Source organism: Prionailurus bengalensis, chromosome C2 (assembly GCF_016509475.1).
Source record: "Prionailurus bengalensis isolate Pbe53 chromosome C2, Fcat_Pben_1.1_paternal_pri, whole genome shotgun sequence".
NCBI lineage: Eukaryota > Metazoa > Chordata > Mammalia > Carnivora > Felidae > Prionailurus > Prionailurus bengalensis.
Window position 1 is genome coordinate 55131520 of NC_057350.1, and position 13119 is coordinate 55144638.

Consider the following 13119-nt stretch of genomic DNA (forward strand, 5'->3'; position numbering starts at 1 on the left):
CAAGGCAGACACAACCCCTATTTTACAGGTAAGGCTCAAAGAGACTATAGAATTTGCTCCAGCTCACAGACCTGTGAGTGGCTAAATCAGCAATCAAGGGCAGACAAGACTGGCTTTCCACTAGACGGCACCACCTGTCCAGAGAGACAAGCACACCTTTGGCTGGACTAGCCTCTGGCCTCAGAATTCTCTGGCGGTCACTTGACCTGGAGTTAGGATAGCTACCCCGAGGCTCAGCCCTTTCTTTAAATTGCTTGTAGCCTTCATACCATATGATTTCACTCCTATGTGGAATTTAAGAAATGAAACAGATGAACATAAGGGAAGGGAAGGAAAAATAAGACAAAAACAGAGGGAAGCAAACCATAAGAGACTCTTAAATCCAGAGAACAAACTGCGGGTTGCTGGAGGGGAGGTAGGTGGGGGAATGAAGTAAATGGGTGATGGACATTAAGGAGGGCACTTGTTGGGATGAACACTGGGTGTTGTATGTAAGTGATGAATCACTAAATTCTCCTGAAATCATTATTATCCTATATGTTAACTAACTTGGATTTAAATAAAATCTTGGAAAAATAAATAAAGTGCTTATAGCCATTTTCTCAGTAATCTTTCTTTCTTCTTTCTTTCTTTCTTTCTTTTCCTTCCTTCCTTCCTTCCTTCCTTCCTTCCTTCCTTTTAGAAATATGACAATGGGGCACCTGGGTGGCTCAGTCAGTTGAGCATCCGGCTTCAGCTTAGGTCATGATCTCATGGTTTGTGGGTTCAAGCCCTGCATTGGGCTCTGTGCTGACAGCTTAGAGCCTGGAGCCTGCTTTAGATTCTGTGTCTCCCTCTCTGCTCCTCCCCCGCTCATCCTCTGTCTCTCTCTCTCCTTCAAAAATAAGTAAAAACATTTAAAAAAATATTTTTTAAAGAAATATATACACAGAAAAAAAAAAGTAAATACATTAAAACTCTCCCAGGTCAAGCAGAAACAAAAAAATTTCCCTTATCACCTCATGATCAGTTGTACCTGATTAAAACCCAACTTACATTTTGGGGTGCTTGTGTGGCTCAGTGGGTTAAGTGTCCAACTCTTGGTTTTGGCTTAGGTCATGATCTCACAGGTTCGTGAGTTCAAGCCTTGCATCGGACTCTGCGATAGCAGCAAGGAACCTGCTTGGGATTCTCTATCTCCTCTCTCTTTTCCCCTCCCCCACGTGCACTCAAAATAAACAAAACTTTAAAAAAAAAAAAACTTGCATTTTCTTTTGGAAGCCCTTGTGTTTGGTGTCCTCTCCATATAGATTGCCCAAAGCATTTGCACACATCCACATAATGTTGTGAATGTAGGGGAGCAGAGCGTGGAAATGGTCTGAGGTCCAGACTGCATCTCGGTGCACTCCACTTCTCTAATGTTTGAGGGCCTCTAGTGAAGGAGAAAGTTTGTCTTCCTTCTGAATTTCTAAAAAATATTTGATCAACACTTTAGGCTTTTGCATATGTATTCCTAATTTGTGAGCCTGAACAGGCAATTAAGCATGTGTGAGACTTGTAAATTTTGGTTCCAGATAAAAGGGAGAAAGTTAAATCAAGGGGATTAGACAAACTGGGTTATTTAATTTTACAAGTGGTATTTAAGACTTCTCATATGAACTTTACTTGTAGAGATGGCTCTGACGGGAGGTTCTCTGTCTTCCCAGAGGCTATAACTCAGGAAAATGACCCTCTGTTGTGCACAATTTCGGCTAGTCATGAAATAGAGCAGTGGTCAAGAAACTTCTTGTATAAAGAGCCAGAGAAATATTTCTTTAGCCTTTGCAACTGCATGTACTCAAGTCTGCCATTTGAGCGTGAAAGTAGCCATCAATAATGCACAAATGGATGAATGGCTGTGTTCTAATAAAATCTTATTTACAAAAAAATGGTGGGTTTAGCCTGTGGGCTATAGTTTTCTGACCACTGGTACAGAGCAATCAGAGGAGAAAGTTATATAAACAATGGAAGAGTTGGCTGAGATGTTCCATCACAGAAGGTTTTAAAACCAGAGTGGGTAGTCACGTGTTTGAGTTGACTTACACATGTTAATTCCTCCATTCGGCACCACTGTCCGAACTTTGCTTTAGGGAGCTCTGCATACCACACACATTACACAGTTCTTACATATAATGTTATATATTGGTGCCTCAACTCGAACAATCTTACACTCAGTGTTATCACAGGGCTACCAATTACAGTAAGCTTCCTTCCTCATGAATACCATTCAATCATGTAGAGAAATGTTTCTCTACATATCATGTCCTGTGTCCTCGAAACAAAGATGGCATCTGTGGGAGGGACATGTGTGAAGGACATGGTAGCCACAGAGTAGGGGAGAATTTGAGCCTTGTGAGCAGTTGGGTAGGAGAAAATGCAAATGTATTAACTTGCCAAATCTTTTCTCCTGGATAGCGTCTTATAGCTCTGCAAAGGAAGTGCTTGAAAAAACACAATGAGATATGTCAGATGGACACAGGAGCTAACTGAAAGAACTCCCAATAGCCAACACTGGAGTAATTTGACCACCAAAATATATCATATAGTATTGGGTTAAAACCCTAAGTATAAAATAAATACTGATGAGTCCATATTGGTATAAGTAAATAATTGAATATGTAAATAAATAAATAAATGCAAATTTCCCAAATAGAAGTATTCTAAATAATTTATTCAGATATTTTACCTGAGGGAGGAGAGTATTTTTCCCCAACTTTCAAGGGTGGGTTGTGCATAGTGACTTCCTTCCAAAGAATACATTATGAGAAGGAGAAGAAAAGAGTACGCGTGCAGTGGACAAACATAACCTTCGCCATGTGATCAAGGTTAAGTCATGTTGATAACGTGTACTCTTGATGTGATGTGATGAGAATGGCACTTTACGTCTGTGGTCTGTTCCCCAAAACCCACAACTCAAGTCTAATCTTGTGAAAGATACCAAACTGCAAGTGGGAGACATTCTATAAAGTCATAAGCCAATATTCCCCCCAGACTGTCAAGGTCATCTAAAGCAAGCAAAGTCTGAGAAACTGAAACAGTCTAGGGGAATCTAAGGAGACATGACAACTACATTTAATGTGGTATCCTGGATAGGACAGAGGGTCGGCTGAGGAGGACATTAGGCAAAAAGAAAGGAAATCAGAATACAGGGTGAACTTTAGCTAATAATAATGTATCAATATTGGTCTACTAGTTGTAACAAATGTGCCATACTAATGTAAGGTGTTAACAATAGAGGAAACTGGGTATGTGCTATTTAGGAACTCTCTGTACTGTCTCTGCAACGTTTCTATAAATCGAAACACTATTATAAAATAAAATGTTTATTTAAAAAAAAAAAAGAGCAACAGATTTGAACAGATTCTTTGCCAAATAAGACATACACGTAACTAAGTGCAATCCTCAACACCATTATTTATCAGGAAATGCAAATTAAAACCACAATGGGACACCACTATACTTTCCCCAGAGAGGTTAAAATTATAAAGACGGACAAAAACAAGTGTTGGCAATGATGGAGGAACTGGAGTTTTTATACACTTCTGGTGGGATGAAAAAATTACATAACTACTTTGGAAGATTTTGGCTGCTTTATACCATTATATGTACACTATCATATGATCCAGTCACACTCCTAGGTATTTACCTATGAAAAATTAGGATATATATCCAGACTTGTACATGGGCCCACCGGGGTGGCTCAGTCGGTTAAGCATCGGACTTCTGCTCAGGTCTGATCTCACCGTTTGCGAGTTCGAGCCTTGCATCAGACACTATGCTGACAGCTCAGAGCCTGGAGCCTGCTTCGGATTCTGTGTCTCCCTCTCTCTCTGACCCTCTCCTGCTCATACTCTGTGTGTGTCTCTCTCTCTCAAAAATAAATAAACATTAAAAAATTTTAAAAAAGACTTGCCTATGGATGTTTATATAGCAGTATTATTTGTAATAACTCAAAACTGGAAACCCAAATATCTATCAAGTGAATGGATAGTAAGTTGTGATATATCCATGTAACAGAACACTATTTACCGGTGAAAAGAAAAAAAAAAAAAAAACACAGTAATACCATGGATGAATCTCAGACACATTATGCTTAGCCAGGCACAAAAAAAGTACATGCCGAATTATACCACTTATATGAAATTCTAACAAATCTCAAGGAATAAAAAGCAAATCAGCCGTTGCCAAGACGAAGAATTGACTTTAAAGAGGCAAGAGGAGACTTTTTGGACATATGAAAATGTTCTACATCTTGAGTGTGCTAATTGCATGAGGGAGGCATTTGTTAATATTTATCCAAATCTATATTTACAATGAAGCGTTTTATCTTATGTACATATACTTTAATAATTTTTTCTGAATAGAGGGAGTCCTGGCAGGAATTCTGATGGTGCTCTTCTGAGGTCCTGTAGCAATGACAAGTTGATTTCTCCTGCTCCATTACCCTTCCACCATCCTATCCCATCCATACGACAACCGTCACCACCCCAGGGAGCAAGGGAGCTACTTAATATGTCTTTGTGGATTGAGGGTTCCTGCTCTTCAGGTGATTTCAAAAGGCAGAGGCTCTGTGGAGTAATCTATGCCAGTGGGGCTCGAAGAGATTTTGTAGTGTGCCTGGAAGAGAGAGGAGGAAGGGGGCACACCTTTCTCAGTTCTCCGCGACTCTCAGAAGGCACAGGAGAAGACCACAATGCCTGATGGAAACACAAATTAGCACACAGGAGTAAAGCCTCTTGCTGGGGGTCAAGGGAACACACAGCCGTCCTCTATGAGCAAGGAGTGCTCCCTGAGGAGATTGGTGTGAGACAAAATGTGTTCTCAGGAAACCGCACGTATCATTTATACTGAGACTCCCGAGCAGCAGATGCCACAAAAATTAAGTGACATCAGATTGGGACCAGGTCATCTGCTCCCCACTCACGCTCTCAGGCAAACACAAAAAGAGGATTTCTCTTTCTTCTCTGCTATGCTCAGAGTTGGAGATAGTCGGGTAGACCGTGTTAATTCAGAGACAGGAAGCTTGGAACTATGAACAGTGACAGCTAATAATATTGAATTTTTACAGAACATTCAACCGAAAGGGCCTAAGACTTTAATAACCAGGTTAGATTATAAAAATCAACAGACTAGACTAAGGTTTAAACAAGAATAGGCAACAAGAAAGATGTATGCTCGGGGTGTACGGGAAGATAAAGAAGTTTTGAGAACATGGCAAGCTTCATTTAAAAAATATTTGCATTGGTACACCTCAGTCCAATTGTTATATTTGTATATGAATAGTATTTTTATAATATACCATTTTGTACCTGCTATTTTCACTGGGCTATATATCAGGAACATTTGTTCCTGTGATTATATAGTCTTATACAACATAATTTTTAGTGTCTATGCTGCACTCCTTCATATAAATGTACATATTTTACTTAACTAGTAGCTTATTGTTGGACATTAAGGCTCTCCCAGTTTTCTAAGGTTATAAATAAATTTGATGAAGAATCTTGCACATGTATCTTTTCACACATCTCTAATTATTTCCACAAAATAAATTCACAGTTAAGGAATTGCTGGGACATAGAATATTCACATAGAATCTTCACATTTTAAGGCTTTTAACACCCTTTAGAAGGTTCATACCAATTTGTACTTCCTTTAGAATTTAACCATTTTTAAAAGCTATTTTTCTATTTATCCGTACTTCTATTCTGGCTCAATGATGATCCAAGCTGGCTAAAAGAAATGGTCATAAACCTATCTTCCTTTCATTGTTATGTCATATTTAGGATGAATTCAGTGCTAGTAAAATTAGCAACACTAGCAGCATTGGAGTTTACCCTCAGTTTAACACAAAAATGACCATGTCCACATAATGATAGTAATAGCAATGACGTTAACCTTTACTGAGAGATTATTATACAGCAGGCAGCATTTACATTACTTTACCGCTACTAATAGTCCTAAGAGGTAATAAGTACTATTATTCCTTCCATTTTAAAAAAGAGGAAATTCTGTCATAAGAAAGGTAAGTGCTTTGATCAATGCATTTTCTCTGTATTAATATGTATCAACGTAACCTGGGCTGTTTTAGTATCTCTGCACATTGTATTTCTGTTAATTTGCAACAGATCTTACAGAGTTTATTTTCTCTACGACAGATTAAACACTGACCCGTGGAGAAACTTCTGCTCTGAACATGAAATATTGTGCTTTCGGTCTCGGAGCCCTCTGGGGCAACATCCTATAGACTGTCCCTCGCGTCATCTTGAAAGTGGGAGTAGATTACGGCTCTAATTCCCAAGCACAGTGTTGTGACATACTGTTCCAGTCAGTTGTGAAGTTTGCCACAGGCAATTTGTTACAAGTAAGAAAGTTCTGTGATTTGCAAACGGGGTACTTCTCAGGTAAACTGGAGGGGACGTAAGATTATCCTTGTACTAAGGTCACCCATGTTCCCACCCATTCCAATGTGCTTTCAGAGAGGGACAGAAGCAAGAGAGGAAGAGGAAGGCAGGAAATCCCCAGACCATTTTATCTGTATCCCGGGAGTGGATAGCACATGCCTATGTGGGTTTTCTGCAGGAAAAGCATTGGGAACCACAGCTCCAGACTGAAAGAATAAAAAGGGGTGGTAATTCAAGTGACTGAAGAGTGGGGAAGGTGTTTTTGTCTAAATACAACAGAAAAAAGTTTTTAAACATTTTCAGTCCCAGTCTTCCTTCCTTAATTAGCATTAAGAAGCCGAATTGAATTCCCTACCAAAAACAGTCAAGACAAGTGTGCACAGCAGGGAGAGGTGGCGAAAGCACCACGTTTATGCTTGAGCATGTCAGGGGCTACCGAGTTGGCCAGGAAAAGAATAGAACCTCCTGAAAACCTTGTGGTTAAAGAAATGTTTTCTCATCAATGAACAGCTTGCCAAGGCCAGATAAGCAGCATGAAAAGCAGGGGGAAAAATGCTTCTATTTGTTTATTCGGAGAGTTGTTCTTAAAAATTCATTTGCTTATGACTTCCAGAAGGAAATTGCCATGCCTGGCTCGTATCTGGATGGGAAAAGTCTGCTTACACACTGTTGAGTTGTCCTTTTCCTTTGCACCTTGGGTTATGAATGTTCTTGCTTGCTGGTGAGCAGTTAAGAGTCCCTGTCTCCTAATGAGGTCAAGGCCATGGACCATAAACCTAATTAGGACAGTTAACTGGATTTCATAGTTACAAACTGGATGCCTACTGCCAGACAGACATTCCTCAATTTAATGCCTCTGTTCAGGGCCAGCAAAAGCCCCACCTCTACTGGAGAAATAAAGCAGTGTCATTTCAGTGTGTATGTTGGTGGGCAAATTCCAAATAACTGTGATTTTTCCAAGAATAAGCTTTTTTTTTTTTTTCCTACTGAAGGGCAGGCAGCCTGATTAAAGTATTCCCAACTCTCAAGCTCTTCCTATTGTTTATATGGCTGGCCCTCCCTGCTTTTACAGGCATTTTGCCCCAAATGACTTTTGTTGGAAATTAATATCAAAGGAGCATCTTTCCATTAGGCAACAATCTTCTGATTTTGAGGTGGTCTTTTTTTATATGGGATGAATTTTCTTTAATGCTTTTGCTTTTTTCTCTTAATAAAAGTCACATATAGGTTCAGTTGGCTAAGCGTCCAACTCTTGATTTTGGTTCACGTCATGATCTCATGGTCTTGAGCTAGAGTGAGCCCACGTCAGGCTCTACACTGAGCGTGGGGACTGCTTAAGATTCTCTCCCTCTCCCTCTGCCCCTCTGTCGCTCACATGTGCATATGCATGCTCTCTCTCGCTCTTAAAAAAATCACATACATGCAATGTAGAAATAATTAAAAATGCAGACAAGTATAAATTTAAAAATTAAACCTCCTTTAGTCAACATGGGAAGAATTGTTTCAAGGGGCTATGACTGAATACTAAAGGAGTGTTTAGCATTTAAGTGAATTGATTAAACTACGGATAGTTCTCTGATTAAACTCTATATTGTAGGAACGATTCATAACTATTTCCTCATGCCATTGTTTTTACCCCGCTGTTCATTTGAGAAATCATTATGGCTATTTGCTCTTGCATAAATGTCAATCTCTGCTGAGAAATGCCATCAGATGCTTTTCTGAAAATCACAGTTTGGAATGCAGTCTTCTTTAGAAAATTACTGACATTAAATATTACTGTCCTTGTAATAGAGACTGTGATAATTCTGGAAATTAAATATTTCAGAAGGACGTTGTGTAAATATAAACAATAGTATTTACTGCTTGAAAGCATTATGCTATACACCTTAAACGTACACAGCTCTGCATGTCAATTATAGCTCAATAAAATTGGGGGAACAAGATTTATAAACACATAAATATTTGCCACCTGAAGAGATTAAAAGGAATCAGTCATCTTAACCCAACTCCTCTATTTTCTGAACGATGGAACTGAAGCTGAGAAATGATTGGTGATTTTCCCAGGGTCAAATCAGAGTGACTTAATAATTCCTCAGAGGAGACTTCAGGGCTTTTTTGGTCTACCATATTGTTCAAGAATACAATGAACATGGTTTTCTTTGCGGTGATGAAAATGTTTTGGGTATAGACAGAGGAAGTAGTTACACAACAATTTAAATGAACTCAATGCCACTGGATTGTACACTTTAAAATGGTCAATTTTATGTTATGTAAGTTTCACCATAATAAAAATATCTTTAAAAAAATAAAAGGAAATAGCGAATTTGAGCAGTGAGGACTATTTATACCTAACACCTAAGATTCATAATTATTAAATACCCCCACTAATCATAACTGAAAATCTTTATTTCAAAATGGTGTGATAGATGGATTTAAACCATTTTCATCTTTCTTGTTTTAAATTGGTAGTAGCAACTTTAATCATATTTCTACTCCTGATAAGTCCAAGTTGTTGGTCAATTGATTGCATCTCACATTTCCACACACAATAGGAAAAAAACCAGACACATCCATGACTCTAAAGCAGAAGGGCTTCTTTGGCATAAGATAATGATTTTCAGTTCCGGTCCAATTCTAACATTTTCAAATAAAGGAAGACAAGAAAATAGAATGGGGAAGGAGAGGAACAGCTAGTGTTTACTTCATTAACTTAACAGAACTCTGTAGGTAAAAGGTCTGTGCATAGCAGGTGATCCATTCCTCCTTTATAATTGGGAGCCTCCCACAAAGGCGAGAGTGCATCCTACCAGCACTCTGAAGGAAGGAAATAATCTATCCATCTCTTCTGACACAGGGAAGAATGATCTGTTGCCAGGAGCTGGTATTTCAGGCAGCACTGCCTGGCCAGATGCCAAACTCTGAGGTGGGAAGTTGGGGTTCTTGATCTGGAGAACTGCAGAATGGTAGGAAGACTCTGGGACAGGCATTTCTCATGGAATTTGGATGGAAGTGTAACAACAGTCCAGAAATCTCCTTATGAAGAGGCTTGTGTGTCTAAGAGAAAGTCTTAACTGCTGAAAGTAAGAGCCGCATAGGAAAGAATCAGAAGACCTATTTTTTTCCCCTGTTCACTTACAGATTTGCTGTGTGATCTTGGACAAGTCACTTCATCTCTCTGTCTTTAGCTTCCTAATGGGTGTTAATGTGATATTTTCTAACTCTGATGCTCCATGATTCTCTTCATATGTGGGCCTGTGAACCGCAGGGCTGCTGACTAGCCCTGCAGATCCTTTTCCAGCCAAGAGTTGCTGCTGGTTGGTTCTTCTGGTTCCTTTGGAGCTCATGCACTCCCAGTTTTATAACAAAGCAAAAACATATATGACAGCCTCCTTGTTTTTTTATTCGATTTTACTCACAATGATATTAATACTTATCTTTTTGACTGTGGAGGTAACAACAAAAAATCATTTCCATGAGGAAGTGACCAACCACCCAAAGCTTCCTTTTGAAGTCTCCTTTCTGTCTGGATGGACAGCAGCCTTTACTCTTCAAATAAGAAAGACTTGTTAAGCCAATAGTTGGCCCAGCTTGCTCCTCTTTTAGGGTCTGTTGGATGTGTTAAGGATGCCTCATTCAATTCGGTGCCTCAAGCCAGAAACTGGGAGAGGTGTCTGACCCCTCGCTATTCCTCAGTTCTCCTGAGGGATCCAGCCATCACGAAACTCGCAAATAGGTCATACACTTCTCTCTGTCTTCAATATGGCAGCCCTCATCCAAGTTGCTGTCATCTCTCCCCTGAGCTACTGTACTAACTTCCTGATGGCGTCCCCATGCCCATGCCCTTGTCCTATCTCCCACCCATTCTTCCCATCACAAAGTAATCTTCCTAAAATGTAAAACAAATCACTTTACTCTCAAGCTTAAAACTCATCAAGGGGTCTTTCTTCCTTCCCATTGCACTTAAGATGATGTCTGAAATCCTCACTCGGGTTTACAAGACCCTCTGTGAGCTCTACAGAGTTCTCTCCCATTCATCACTGGCTCCTCCTCAAAGCCTTCCCTGTCTGTCTGTGGTGTGCTCATTCCCATCCTCTGCCTGGCTGATTCCTGCTCTCCACGTAGCTCCGTGCTGGAATGTCATTTCCTCAGACAGGCCTGCCTTATCTTCCCCTCCCCAAATAAATCATGTCCCTTTTACAATCATCACAAATCACAATTATGGGTTTTATTGTTCACTTATTTATGACCTCCTCTCTCAGGAGTTCCCATGAGGTGATGGACCATGTCTATATTCTTCCTTATAGTATCCCAGTGCCCACCACTATGGCCTGGCCACTGGAAGCAAATACTTGCTGAATGACTGGCCAAGTGAGGGCCCTTTACTGAAAGTCTCCTTCTGGTCACTTTATTTCCAGCTTATAAGCTACTGTCAGGAACACTTCAGATGAGAATTTCTTTGTACATTTTTCACTTTTTCAAGAGCTCACCCTATGAAGAGGCTTTTGGTTTGGCCTAGCTGCCTACTTGAGAATTGCCATCCTGTATTCACACATGGCCTCCTGTGCTTAGAGATGCAGAAAGTTTAAGACTTTGCCAGTGATAGGCATGTCTTCAAGGCATGTAGCATGGTGATCAAGAGCGAGGGCTCTGTGGTCACTCACTATTGAGGCTGCTCTTTTCTAGCTACCTGACTTCACCTCAATTTCTTCAACTATAGAATGGGGATAATAACAGAAGTTAACTGATTGGTTGTCTTAAGGATTTAATGAGGCAACAAATGTAAAATGGTTAGTAGAATGCCTGACACAAACATCAGCTTCTATTGATATGTTTCAGCTTCTTCTGATATGTTTCACTCAACCCCAGAAAGAAAGTCCAAATGCAGAGTTCTAGGTCTGGGGAATTTCTGGGGAGGCATCTTTTCCAGTCTTCTGTCTCCCTTCTTAACCACATATAGGTTGCCCTACAATAGTTTGTGGTCCCAAAAGGTGGCAACAAAAATGTAGATAAGCTTTACATTCCACACTATTCATTTGAAGTCATAAGCAGATCTGAAATTTCCAAGCTAGCAGTCAGTATAAAACTGCTGATGACCATTATTTATATACCTTGGCCAGATGAATCATGTTTGCAATAACTAATAATATTTTAAAGGCATGCCACTCTTTCCTAAAGAGTGTTGGTCCCCTGGCATCTGGTGACAGTTCAATACTGAGACCCTGGAGGTGGTCAATAGGTGACACTAACCTAAACAGAAGCCTCAGCACACCCGGTGGCAGGGTACCAAGAGGAATTTAACATTCCACTCCTACCGCCCTCCTCCGCTTCCCGGCTTCCGCAAAGTGGTTTTAAAATCAGAAGCACATCCCTAGCGCTCTGTGTAGGTGGTGACGTGGGAGGGGGTGAAATGCAACCTTTATTTTCCTAACTGCCTGTCATCCAATTCCCCGTTTCCCTCCGACTTTCATGAGTGATGAGGTCATCCCGGCGCAGAAAAATCAAACTCCTATTTTTCAGACCCAATAAAGGCCGGCATTGTGTGTCTGCGTAAACACAGGCCAGACGGGCAGGGCGGCGGGGACACGAGTGGCCCGCCCTCTGGCGGTCGCAGGAGACGATGGTGCCCCGAGCTCCACCGCCCCGAACAACGGCAGGGAGGCGGAGAGGGTGCGTGCTAAAATGTAAGTTAAAATTAGATCAATAGTCAGCTTGGCTCTCTCAATCAATGCTTCGCAGGGCGAGCGTACAACCAGCTATTTATACGCTAAACCCGGCATTATCTTCCTCTTTTAGGACGCACAGATCCATTACTGCGCGCCGTAGGGGAGAGGATGCTGCAGGGAGCTGATGCATGCCTCATTTCAGCCCCGCGGGCTCCGGGAGGCTGCATCCGGCCAGCGGGTGCACGAGATGGGGAGTGGGAACATACCTCCTGCCCCGGTGGCCCCACGGCTCTCTACAGTATTCCTTCCCTGGCCTGCCCCGCAACGACTCACTCCCATCCATTCTTTACCTCCACGGAATCCCTAGGGTTTACACGGGGAGTTGCGGGGCGGGGGATGGGGGGGGGGGCGCTCACACCAAGGGACTGCATTACGCAGTCTTCGCTCAGACAGTTATTGCTGTAAATAGCTGTACCCTTCCTCCACCCCCGTCCAAGCACGGAAGGGAATGGGTTTACAGCAACCTGTCTGATTGCCTTGTATTTCAGGCCTTGGTGAGATGGACTTGTGCTCCATCCAGCCCCTGACGCGCTAAGATAACTGGGCATTCCCAGTCCCGTTGCCCCAGTGGGTGGAAGTTATCTCCCTTACATGAAGCAATGTCCACATCTGGTGTTTGTGTTGATGTTGGGAAACTTTGCAGTTTTCAAAAGATGCTACAGAAAAAAGCGGGGGGTGGGGGGGGGCACAATCTGATATAGCACAACCACCTCAGAAACACAAGATCAAATCGTATTTCCGGGGAAAAATGTAGGCATTCTAGTCTTAGATATGTATACAGCATATTTTATATTATATATAGGTATATAGTTTTTCTTAATTGTTGCTCTTCTCTTTTTTTTGCAATTCTTTAATAAGCATGTACTACCCTTAAAAAGCCAAAGAACTTTAATAGTAGCTTATATGTACATTAGGTATATTTATAGAATTAATTTATTGTTTGACATAAAAGGATTTCGAACTAAAGATAGACA

The 13119-nt window shown here is 41.0% G+C and overlaps 1 long non-coding RNA gene across 1 annotated transcript in view; it reads left to right on the top strand.

The window, feature by feature from the left end:
• Positions 1 to 11798: 11798 nt before the first annotated feature.
• LOC122491403 overlaps positions 11799 to 13119 on the top strand; it is a 32251-nt gene continuing 30930 nt past the window's right edge. The window contains exon 1 of the long non-coding RNA XR_006299349.1: positions 11799 to 12103. This is a non-coding gene — a long non-coding RNA (uncharacterized LOC122491403). The remainder of the gene's footprint in view (positions 12104 to 13119) is intronic.